At 40.9% G+C, this 11,511-nt stretch overlaps 1 protein-coding gene across 1 annotated transcript in view; it reads right to left on the bottom strand.

The window, feature by feature from the left end:
• Positions 1-11,511, bottom strand: part of agbl4 (AGBL carboxypeptidase 4) — a 255,172-nt gene that overhangs the window by 159,943 nt on the left and 83,718 nt on the right. The window lies entirely within an intron of this gene.

The raw sequence follows: 11,511 nt of genomic DNA, 5'->3' as shown, positions 1-11,511 counted from the left end.
TGCAATTAAACGGTTTCATTATTATTCCTGCTTGTACTAATTGACTGCGTCCCTAAATAAATCTGTATTGCTGCAATGGGCAGACAACATGAGAAGTTACAGACAGAAAGAGTACACTTAACAATTATGTCAACTGCTTACAAGGATCTGTGTTGTCAACATAATGTTCACTGACAAAAAGCAAAAACCAAAATCATGTTCGCGTCATTTTAAGCCGAGTGATAGATACCACAAATATCGTTACACAAGACTCGAGTAAACATCTTACCTAGCGACATTTCCTTGACCAATGACATCATATCCCTGAATGTCCAAATATGACGTCTCCAAAAGTCTCAGAAACGTTTCCTATAAGCGCCACCTTTCAGAAACTATCCGAGGAGGAAGCTCATATTAGCATTCATTTGCAAATTCAGGAAAGGAACCATGCTGGCTAGTGGAATAAATATGAGCTTAAATATGCACACAGTGCTGACACCACTCTTCAAAGAGGAGGTAATGGACATAAATGACATGTAAATGTTATTTAGATTGCCATCTAATAGCATGCAAAGCAGCACTGTGTCTCGCCTTAACAAATATTTGAATTAGAAGACGCGGCCCCACCTCGATCTTCGGCTGCGTATAGTAATGACACCTGTGAGTGTGTGTGCGTCAGTTTGTCCCTGTCGCTACGAGTGTGAATGCATGCATGTATGCGATCTTGACTACATAATGATCTCTGGTCCAATCTGTCAGCACAATATGTAGTGTATGCAGTGTAACAGGTAAACACGTGTACAATGCTTTCATTGACATTCGATGTGCTCATTAAAATCCGATCACATCTCAAGAGGACAGCTTGAGGAGGATTCTTGTTCTCTTCCCTTGTGCTTAGACAACATAGCGCGATTGTTAGCTTTTGCTTATATGGGCCTTGTTAGCTTTGCACCTACCAGGTCTCTACTCTGAGAGACAAGGCTGGATTGGCATCAGATACCAAAATGGCAGAGTAAACAGCTTCATGGTGAAGTACAGAATTTGATCAAAAGCTCGCCTGCCTGACATCATTATGCATACAAGTGTATTTGGATTTACTTGTGTTTTAAAATAGATAGAACATAAAAAAGCCAGTACCAAGATGAAAAGGAACAGAGCGAGGATAGCTTAGCTGATGTGTTCACTGAAAACAAGACACAGTCAGAGTGTGCAGGGTTATGATAGGTCAAAGACTAGATTTTGCCACCAGCGGTTTCACGCCTGCACTCCAGTAATATCAGGCGTCAGAGCAAATATGTTATTTTTGTTTTCTTGCACAATCTGCATTAATTAGAAAAAGCACTCCCCCTTGGTCAGGCGCCACACTACTGCCAGGAGCCACAGGGCGAAAAATGAGTCATTTTGAAATGAATAATGGATTTGTGTCTGCAGGGGAAGAGAGGATTCACACAAGTGTATGGGAATGCGTGCCTGTGCCTGTGTGTGTTTGTGTGTGTGTGTGCTGTATCGACTAGTGTGTGTGTGTGTGTGTCTGTGTGAACACCGCATTGAGTCTATAAATACGTCCTTGCTGGTCATTTAACGCGGCTGACCAAGGCCCTATACTCCTCCAGATGCTCTCTCTCCCTTCCTCAGGTCATTTCACAACCAGATGTGAATATGTAGATGTGTGGAGCGGGACGGTGCAGCGAGATGGGTGGAGCGCTATAATCATAAATAAACAGCAGCTTTGGGGGGGTTTCCTGCCACACTAACTGCTGCCATTTGACCTCCGGCGGTCCGTGGAGGGCAGGGATGATAGATCTGCCCTTCTCCGTCCTACAGCTGTTCACACATCCACAGCAGAAGTTCCAATTAAAACGTTGAAGTGGCAGCATCTTTATCGCTACTGACACTCTGGAGGCCCATGTGTCACTTCAGGCCTGGATGAGCTGATGAAGGAGACTTGGTGAAGAGAGAGGAGGTAGGGAGGTTAATGAGAGTCCAGTACTACTGGCAGCCCACATTCTCCGTCTCCTCCCTCGGCTGCCACAGGCCTTCACTCTGACACACTCTGATATAACACATTCAGTCTAATTTGAAGGCTTGCTGAAAACAGAGAACAAAACACGAGGTCAAGAGGGGATGAAGGCTGTGCGTGTGCGTGTGTGTGTGTGTTTTCACAGCAGCTACATGACAAGGTTGAAGGACACCGAGGCTCATCTCTGACAGCCGTGCTGTGTCAGCAGGAAGTGATGTCACGGGTCAGTGTTGAGAATGCGGAGGTGGGTCTACGAGGGCGCTAACCCTTCAGCCCTGCTGGATGAGCACGGAGTGCTGAAAAACTGAATTTGGTATAAATGCTGTGAATGGCAAATGTCCCAATAGAATATCAATCTCTTTCTGCTCCACAACACTCTCTCCCTCTGTTTCTCCGAATATTTCAGAAGACAAATATGAGTACAATGTTGGTGCAATGGCCAAGTTGCTACTGTTACATATCCAACTGGATTATATTGACTGTTCATGGTTCCAGGTGCTTTACACCAATGACACCGTGTGTCCTTGCTCCTGTTAGTATTACGAGATCATTTACACCTAGACATTTTTACAACTTGTTGCGAGTAGAAGAGCAGAAATCAAAAAAGCTGACATGACCATCATCTTGACTGGATTTGGATGATCCTAACAGACGCAGTTTGAATCCATGAATCATAGAAAAGGGAATTATTGTTTTGCTGTGTGGTCTACAGGACGCACCTCTTTTTTCCCCTCCATATTACTATTCGTAAAAGACCTAAATATTATCCTGGCCTTCTTCAACCACCAGCTGCATGACCGCCAACGGCCAACAACTGAAACTCCTTGTCTTTGAATGTGCGCACCTTGTCTGTGGGCTCTTTGTGATTGAAAGGCTGTAAAAAAGCAATCTTCTCCACCTCCATCTCATCAACATGCACGGGTGCACACGCAACTCATACACACGCCGGCACACATACTTACGTCTTTCCGTCCAAGAGAGACCGTTCAAACATGGCACTGCATTTTATTTTAGCTGCTGTCTGTCTGGAAACAGCCCCTAGTCTGTTTCTTTGTCTGCAAATGATGAAAAAGGATCAAAATGGACAACACTGCTGCATCTGCCGCTCTGCTGCACCACGGACGAGCACAAGGAGAAGATAAAGAAAGGAGAAGTAACAGGATGATGGCTCAGAGTCACAGGATGAACAATGACTTGAGCCTCCTAATGGTTCGGGGGAACAGTACTGTGGCTATTTCTACAAGGAAATGCATCATCTCTCCGGGACACAGAGACGGGGAAAAAGAAAAGAGAAAGACAAAAAAAAGTGTCCAGCATCTATCCATTAAATGCATGATTGATTTAATGCGTAACCTTTGAAACATCACGCATAACAAAAAGTGATAGTTTTCCTTCACTTGACTGATTACAGTCTGATAAGCATGGAAAACACCACACCCTTCATTGATTGGAAGCAAAACAGATCAATAAAGCTCCACCATCACACATGCCAGACAGACTAACATAGATCCAAATAATAAAGCAAACGGCATACTTTAAAACAAGCAAATTAACATTAAAAATAAGGAGTAGCCTAGTTAATAGGGGAAGCTTTATACAGCCAATTGACAGAATTCAGGATCACTGGACTAGCTTTTTGTATTTGAATTTTGTGAACAAGATAAAAACATGTATAGAGTGTAGAGTTTTCTCATAAAAAAGCTGCTCTAAATCAATTGTTTAAATGTGGTCTTGAGAGATGAAGAATAATCGAACAAAGTTTGTTTGATGTGTCACCCTGGTCATCTTGCTGTATGCATTTGAATCACTCACAGCTTGGTTTCATGAATAAGAGCAAATAAGGGCAGTGATGTCCTCACAAAACTGAGCAACAACGATTACACAACTAGGCCAACGGTCAAGGTCAGTGTTCAGTTTAGTTTAGTTACAATCAGTTCACACCAGGTGACAAAAATTCAAAGAAACAGGAAGTTTGACATCTGATCCGTCAGAAACTTAGAAGCTTGAGGCTCAGGGCCCAAACTGACCAAGCCAACCTCAAGACAAAGACCGACGGATTGTAAACAAAATGTAACGTTAGGTCAAGCTGAACGAGGAATAATTCATCAAGAACTGCAGTAATGGCAGAGAACTCTGCTACAGAGAGAGACACTGTGTTCTAACAGCAAGCGCTACGTTACGACATACCTATCAGCTGTGTGAGCAACATCAGACTGTAGACGTACCCACTAACAAGATGGGTGATTAGAAGCCCACCTGCTATGTTCTTACTTTTGTACTTTTTAAAAGGAAAAACACACATTTTATCTTGTGATATTTACTTGAAATGGCGTTCAATATAGCCCAAAGCAAGAAGGGAACTTTCTTCCTCCAGCTTGCTCTTGCTTTATTTAGGTTTTTGAAGTAAAAAGATGAGGTGTTGTATAGATAACTCCTCATTTCATCTCCTTGAATCAGCCTTTCCTCATCCATTACAGCTCTTTCAAAGCAAGTCACAGGAAAAAACAGAAAAGGCTTTCAGACAAAAGTTCATCTCAAACGTAGTTGAGTCTTCCATGCTGCGTTGCTCGCGGCCAGTTAGGATACGGCTTCATTGATATAATGTGTTAAATTGATATTTGAATAGTTCAAACCTATGTCTTTAAGAACAAAATATCAAACTTTTGACATGTCAGTCAGCTGTATTGAGAGTTTATAACTCATGAGTAGTCTGTAATCCTAAACGTAAAATCATAAAATAGCTATCATTTTTCCAACCAATTTCATTGTGAACCTGATGCTAGAAATACACATTAAGGATGTGTTTACAAACAAAAGGCATGTCGAAAATGAACAGAAAATTACAAAAGATGACAAATACAAGAATTTATTTTCAATAAACTGAGGAAATAGAAGTCTACCCCTTAAAGTTTAGACATTAAATATAGAACAGGTATATGTCACTGAGCTTGAACTCCTCACTAACTCATTATGGTCACTAAAACATTCCACCAAGCCTTTTAATGTTACATGTGCGAGACAATATTCCATGGGAATAGTTCAGGATCTTTTGAGTGACCTTCTTTAACCGAAAACCTGTGGTATATAGCTACCGTCTGTTGATAGTTTTCTTTTATTGATTGTGAAGGCATACTATAATCCCCATTTTAATGCTACACTGATAAGACTCAGAATGCCATTGAAGGATTCAGCCCACCAATGTGTTGTACTAAGGATTATGACACTAAGGAAGCTAACAAAGTAAATTGAATTCAACATATAACATTTATGAACACTCTTGTTCCATGTCACAGAATGAGAATGATAATACTATTACCAAAAAAACAATTTCACAGTGCTTCAAACACATAATTCAATAGGCATGTACCCTTATTTGGGTAAAAAAATATTGGATTTCTTAACTCGCAAATAAATTATTTGAGAGAAAAAAACTTTGACGGACAAATTATGAATATATTCCATTGTGTTTTAGAAAAGAATTTCCCTTACCAGCTGCTCATTTAAAATTTCTATCTATCCATCACATTCTCATATGTAGGAAACAGAGTATGGTGATTTATTTTTCTTTGTAAGCTGAAGAAGTAAACCCTAAAGCTCTTCAGAGGCGACTCCCACCTTTAACACCATGCTTATGTTGTCTGAATTTTAATCAATACAAACTAACATACACCTGGATTATAGTCTGTTCTCATTGAAGTGTAAAGCATGTAGCTACAATCATATAGTTTAATAGGACATATGATATTGCAAACATGACATCTGAGAAGCCCGATCAATTACTTTTCATAAACACAATTAAGTCCTGATGATGAAAGAGGTCCACATAACGCTGATGATAATGGTTGAATGATAATGACATTTCCTAATTCATAAACAACACAGCTTCTAACAAAATGCGACTTGTTTTTGTTGCCAGCTTCAGTGAGACATTAACATAAACTGTTCGTATAGCCGACTTGACAAATGCATCACTCACTGCCCTTTTATTGGCTTTTGTTTCGGATTTGAAAATTGGGAAAAAAACATATCTGGAAAGGTCCGATTTCTACTACATTGTCCATCATAATTGAGTTCCGGATAATCCGAGGCCGGAAATAGGCCAATCAGTTCAGACCGTCAAGCAATCATCTAAATAGTTTGCTCGATAATGTGACTCCGAGCCGCTCGACTCACTTGATTCCCTGCCGCTGTTTTCCACTCAACTTTTGGGATATTGAAATAATGTTAAAAAGTAACACCAAAATAATTGTTGCCAAATTGTATGTTGCAAAATAACAGATGTAGCCGTCTAAAATTCAGAGAAAAGAAAAGATAACAACACAATCCACAGATCAACTCATGCCCCATTTTCCACAACAATCCAACCACTGCTGAAAACTCAGACAACAACAGATAAATCCCTTCAATGCTGAATGGACACCATTTCTCTCAGCTACTGGACAGTATGTGACATGAATCCCACAAACTTAATCACACTAGGCGGCTAAATTGAATGGACGCCACTGAGTTGTTGAAAGAAAGTTGTCCAAGCAACGGTATCTTAGGACAGCAGAGTTCAGGATCCGTTAATCGAATGTCTTTGATTGGGTTTTTCATTGATCTGTTGATTGGGCTCCATACATACACCAACTTAGAACCTCAAAATACTGAAGTCAGGCAGAACATTTGGTGAAGCACTGTATCTGCTGGGGTCAGGGCCAAGCAGAAGTATTTCAGTTGAGGCTACGAGGCTATACTGGACACTCAGTCAAGCTCTAAATCTCCGGGAATTGGTGTAAGTCACCTGGTCCACCTCTAAAGCTTTGGGAGGAATGGGATTCGGAGGGGCCAAGGCCACGGACTTCACCCCTCAGCCCCAGGAAGAAAAGGTGGTCTGAAAAGGTGGTCTGAAAAGAGCGCCGGCGAAATGGACCTCGGCTTGATTAAATGGTCACTGAGTCGGAAAGCAGCTCTGATGTGATCTGTGACCTCGTACTGCCCTGGAAAAAAAAACCTTTTTTTAAAGAAATGATTAAATGAAAGCACCTTCAAAAGGAGCCTTGAGGGACTGCAGTGAAGCGGATGGACTGGAGGGAGGGTGCAAGGTTCCCACTTAGCACAAACACTGAAGGAGGGGTAATGGGTTTGAGAGAGGGGGTGGAAGTAGGCTCAGACCTAATAACCACCTGCTCCGCACTCAAAGAAAGAGAGCAGTAGAGAAAAGAGCGTGAGAGAGCGGCACACAGAGGGAATGATCCGGTGCCGGCTGGGCTGCGGAGCTCGGTACTGGGTCTGTTAGTTGCCAGCCCGGGGCAAGATGGCGTGCTCGAGAACCAGAGGGCGTTGGGCTCAGGCAACTTTGATTCCTTACACACTTTTCTCTCCCTCCTCTCAAAACATTTTGAGGGGAGGGCTTCTCAGGGGAGGGAACATATCTGAAATTGAATTAAAGAGAAGGGACCTTTGAGAACTGCTCGGAAATCCTCAGAGAAAAACAGGGAGGTCTGTCTTCTAAGAGGCAAACTCTCAGCCGGCTTGTGCAGCTCTAGATTGCAAGGAAGCAGCAAGCTTTGCCAATGACTGTGGGAGCTACTTAAATTTGAATAGAGGCATGGGAAAAGATATACAATATTATAAAGAGCTTTGTATCTACAGACGAGTAAGGAGAATACTGGACTTTAGGTTATTTTTTTAGGTCCAAATACTGGTCTTAGCTGTCTATTCATCAGAGGGTCAGTCATTACTGTAGGTTTTGTTTTCACATACTGTAAAGCGATCCTTATGAATTTCGCATTGCACCTCCAAAACAATATTTGACTCTACCTCATTTACATAAAACGCTGTATTATTTTATACGCTAATAAAAAAGTGCAACAGCACAATTCAAATAGCAATGAAAAGTGATTTTATAACGGAGCAGCAACTTTTGTGTTGTTTGACAAAACTCGTAAAAATGCTAGCTACTATACATTTTGTGCTGTGTAATTGGTGCATGCATTGGCACCACAGGGTCAATGTTACAGCCTTATCCAATTATATAATTAATCACAATATACCTTCAACCAATCCGATTAGATTACTCACACATTTCTGGTGAAGAGCGTACTTTAAGTAACTAAAAGTGAACCTTACACCAACTTTCTTTTTGAAAATAAATAAAAGAACTCAGTGTAAAAAATAATAATTTGAAAACGCCCTTCAACTGATGTTCAACCATTGTGCACTATGCACTTAATCTCAAAGGATTAGCTGGAGATTTATTGTAGAACTTCAACTGTTTATTAAACCACAATGTCCTCAAAATAAATTGCACCCCAGTTCATTTTTCAATCCGTAGTTACTCTTAAATTAAACAGAAAATAGAACAGGAAGACGAACAGAGTAATACTTTTTCCAGACTAAAAACTTTAAAACTTATTTATATATTATTTGTACCTGTCAATAGAAAACCACCAGTCCAGTATTGACTAATACTAAACAAAACCTATTCTCACACTTGCAAACATTTGCCACAGAGTTATACCGAGTATGACTGTTATGACAACCAATTATGACATAAATATTGTATTTTGTTTTTCATATTTTGTGCGACAAGACCTGCTCCTTCTCCTTACCTCGGTTTGTCACCAACAGAGAGAGGCATGTAGGGAAGGCTTTCTCATTACTCCAGCAGCATTCATTTAATAATCTCACAGCTGTAAAAATCTCATTCTGCAAATGTTGTTATGGACCTTTACACAATTCATATTTATATGTTAGCAGAGAAGAATGAAGAATTCAGCGGAAGAGAAATAAAGAGACAGTATTTGTTGTTCGCATATGCCACACTAACCCGCACTGATTTTCTGCCCAGACCACCATCAGAACCAACTGTAGCAGTTACCAAATCCTAAACTGTGTCTAGATTCAACAATACATACGAATGCTATAAAGTATACACTATGGACTAATAGGTTCTGGAAATTAGATGCAAGAAATTAGCATGCAGTACCATTTGGAGTGACACATTATTCAACAATGATTAGAGAACATGTTTTTCTAATCATCTAATACTGTAGTCTCTATAGTGTACTATTTAAAAGCCAGTTAGAATTCATGTGCATTACTGAGTCGGCCTCTTTGTATTTCTCTTTCTCTTTCTCACACACACACACACACACACACACACACACACACACACACACACACACACACACACACACACACACACACACACACACACACACACACAATATCAACTTGATTGTTTCCACTTGCGAAGGGTACAAGTAACAGGAATGGCCAGTGATAACACTTGTTTAAAGCCAAGTAAATTGTCCTGTTGCATTATTCTGCAGAGACTGACACTTTAGCAGAGCCACAGCATCCCAATCAGGGCTTCTGTAATCACACAGACATTTTTTTTTTTTTTTTTTTTTTTTTAACAGCAATCAGACAGAGGCAAAGGAGGGGGATAGGATTTCAGACAGAGAGCAGAGAAACTGCTGCCTCTGAACCAAAGATACTCAAATCATGTCACTATAAAGCCTTGATTAAAACAAATTCTGGGGAAGTCAAACAGCCGTGCCACAACAAACCACAGCCCTTTGAGTGTAGTAAAAGAAAAAAAAGAAAAGGGAAATAACAAGCCGAGATGTCAGGGTGTTTTGTCTGTGAAGGATTATCCTGAGGAATTCTCGGCTCTCACGATAATCCATCCTTATCACTTGTCACGTTCAAAGAGGTAGAAATTGGAATGGACTATGGGACGGAGTTGGGTAAATGGAGAGCTTTATGACCAAGGAGAGGTGTGCGGGAGTCAAAGTGAAACAAAGTGAGCTTCAAGTGTCTCTCTCTCTCTCTCTCTCTCTCTCTCCCTGGCTGAGTGAGCTGTGTTCGCAGAGCTTGTACCTCTGAGGATATTTGTGCTGCTTTGTTGCAAATTAGCCCTACTCTTTTGAGCTTTTTATTCACAGAAAAATATCAACGCAATCACTAGAGCAATGGTGATTATTCCGTGTTTGGAAAATGTGAGACAAACAACATGACTTTGTTTACTGTTTATTCTGTTTGTCTATCTGGGGGCCTGGTGTACGCTGGGTTTTGTCTGTGCTAGAGGAGTGTTCAAGATCGTCACCTTAGAAAAGGTTATAAAAAGAGCCGAGGATTGGAGCGCCCACATTCAATTACTCTCCAGAGACCCGGACTGAGTCTGACCCGTCTTCATCGTTATAAAAAATGTTTTGTGGCATGAATCGTAAAACAAGCCAAATTGTCATTCTGGGCAACATTAAAACAGAAAGTTTAGTCGTTATGCTCGTAGGTCAGCGCCTGTCTACACAAGATCTTAAATTTATGCTACAATTCTTCTTCGGTCATTTAAGGAATAGTTCAACAATTTGCAAAGGACGCTTTCTTGCTAAGAGTTAGATGAGCAGATTGGTATCAGTCTCATTGTCAAGGGTCAGGGTTAGGGTTAGGGGTCACTGTGTCAAGTATATAGCTGAAGGCAGAGGGTGCTTAGCTTAGCTTAGCATAAAAACTGGAAGCGAGAGGTACTTACTTCCGAACATAGAATTCCAAGACAGAAACCCCAAATACAATTATGAACCTGAAATTGAGCAAAATATGTCTCCTTTAAGACAAAGACTATTTATTTTGTATGCAACTGGCCCCATCCTTGTGTATGAGCTTAAATGCACAGAGTGGGACAACAGGGATGTGATGTTTCCATGGAGGAGAGAATGGTAGAGTAGAGGAGCAGAAGTATGGGAGCAAGGAAAGAGGGAAGGTGACTTTCATGGAACAGCGGAGGGCTGACACAAGCAGTGCTGGGCTTAGCAAAGCCACAGAAGTCTCATGCTAACAGCATCCACATACAACTCCTTTAGCAGCACTTTCTGTGCGTCTCCCTGCCTGTTGGTCTGTCTGGAGCCTGTTCTGGGCCAGCTAGCAGCCAGATATCATTATCTCCTTGACTCAGGGCAGAGTAATCTGCCTGCCTGCTCCTGCTTTATTGAGTTGGATAAATATAATATGTGACTCACAGCCATTATCTGCTACAGAACAGCCCTATTTATCCAGCAGGCAGAGGCCTTGGCGCATTCAAACTGGCCTCTCTCTCTCTCTCTTTGATGGAACTACACTCAAGTGATGGAAGCCTTTGAACGGCCATTCATGGGATTTGAACCCGTGGAGAAATTAACAACATGAATTAAATCTTTCATTTAGACAAACTGTGGAGCTAACGTTTTGAAACAGTTATTAATGCTATTTGAAAAGTGATGATAGTTCAGATAGAATACTGGGGCAAGTATAGTACTTTAAATACTGTACAGAGAGGCGCTGCACATTGGAGAAGCTATAGGGAGAACGACAGTATCTGTCATTTCAGCAAATGCCTAATAATGACATATGTTCACGTTCAAGTGACAAGCCCTCTTTTGTCTGTCTAAAATAACTAAATGTAGGACTTTGACACTGGAGACAGCTGTTTGTATCCCTTTTCTTATACCAACAGTCAGTGTTGGTTCTGTTTAACAATGACAATGATA

The sequence above is a fragment of the Anoplopoma fimbria genome, chromosome 8, assembly GCF_027596085.1.
Source record: "Anoplopoma fimbria isolate UVic2021 breed Golden Eagle Sablefish chromosome 8, Afim_UVic_2022, whole genome shotgun sequence".
In the NCBI taxonomy this organism is placed as follows: Eukaryota; Metazoa; Chordata; class Actinopteri; order Perciformes; family Anoplopomatidae; genus Anoplopoma; species Anoplopoma fimbria.
This window is presented reverse-complemented; position numbering and strand designations above follow the sequence as displayed.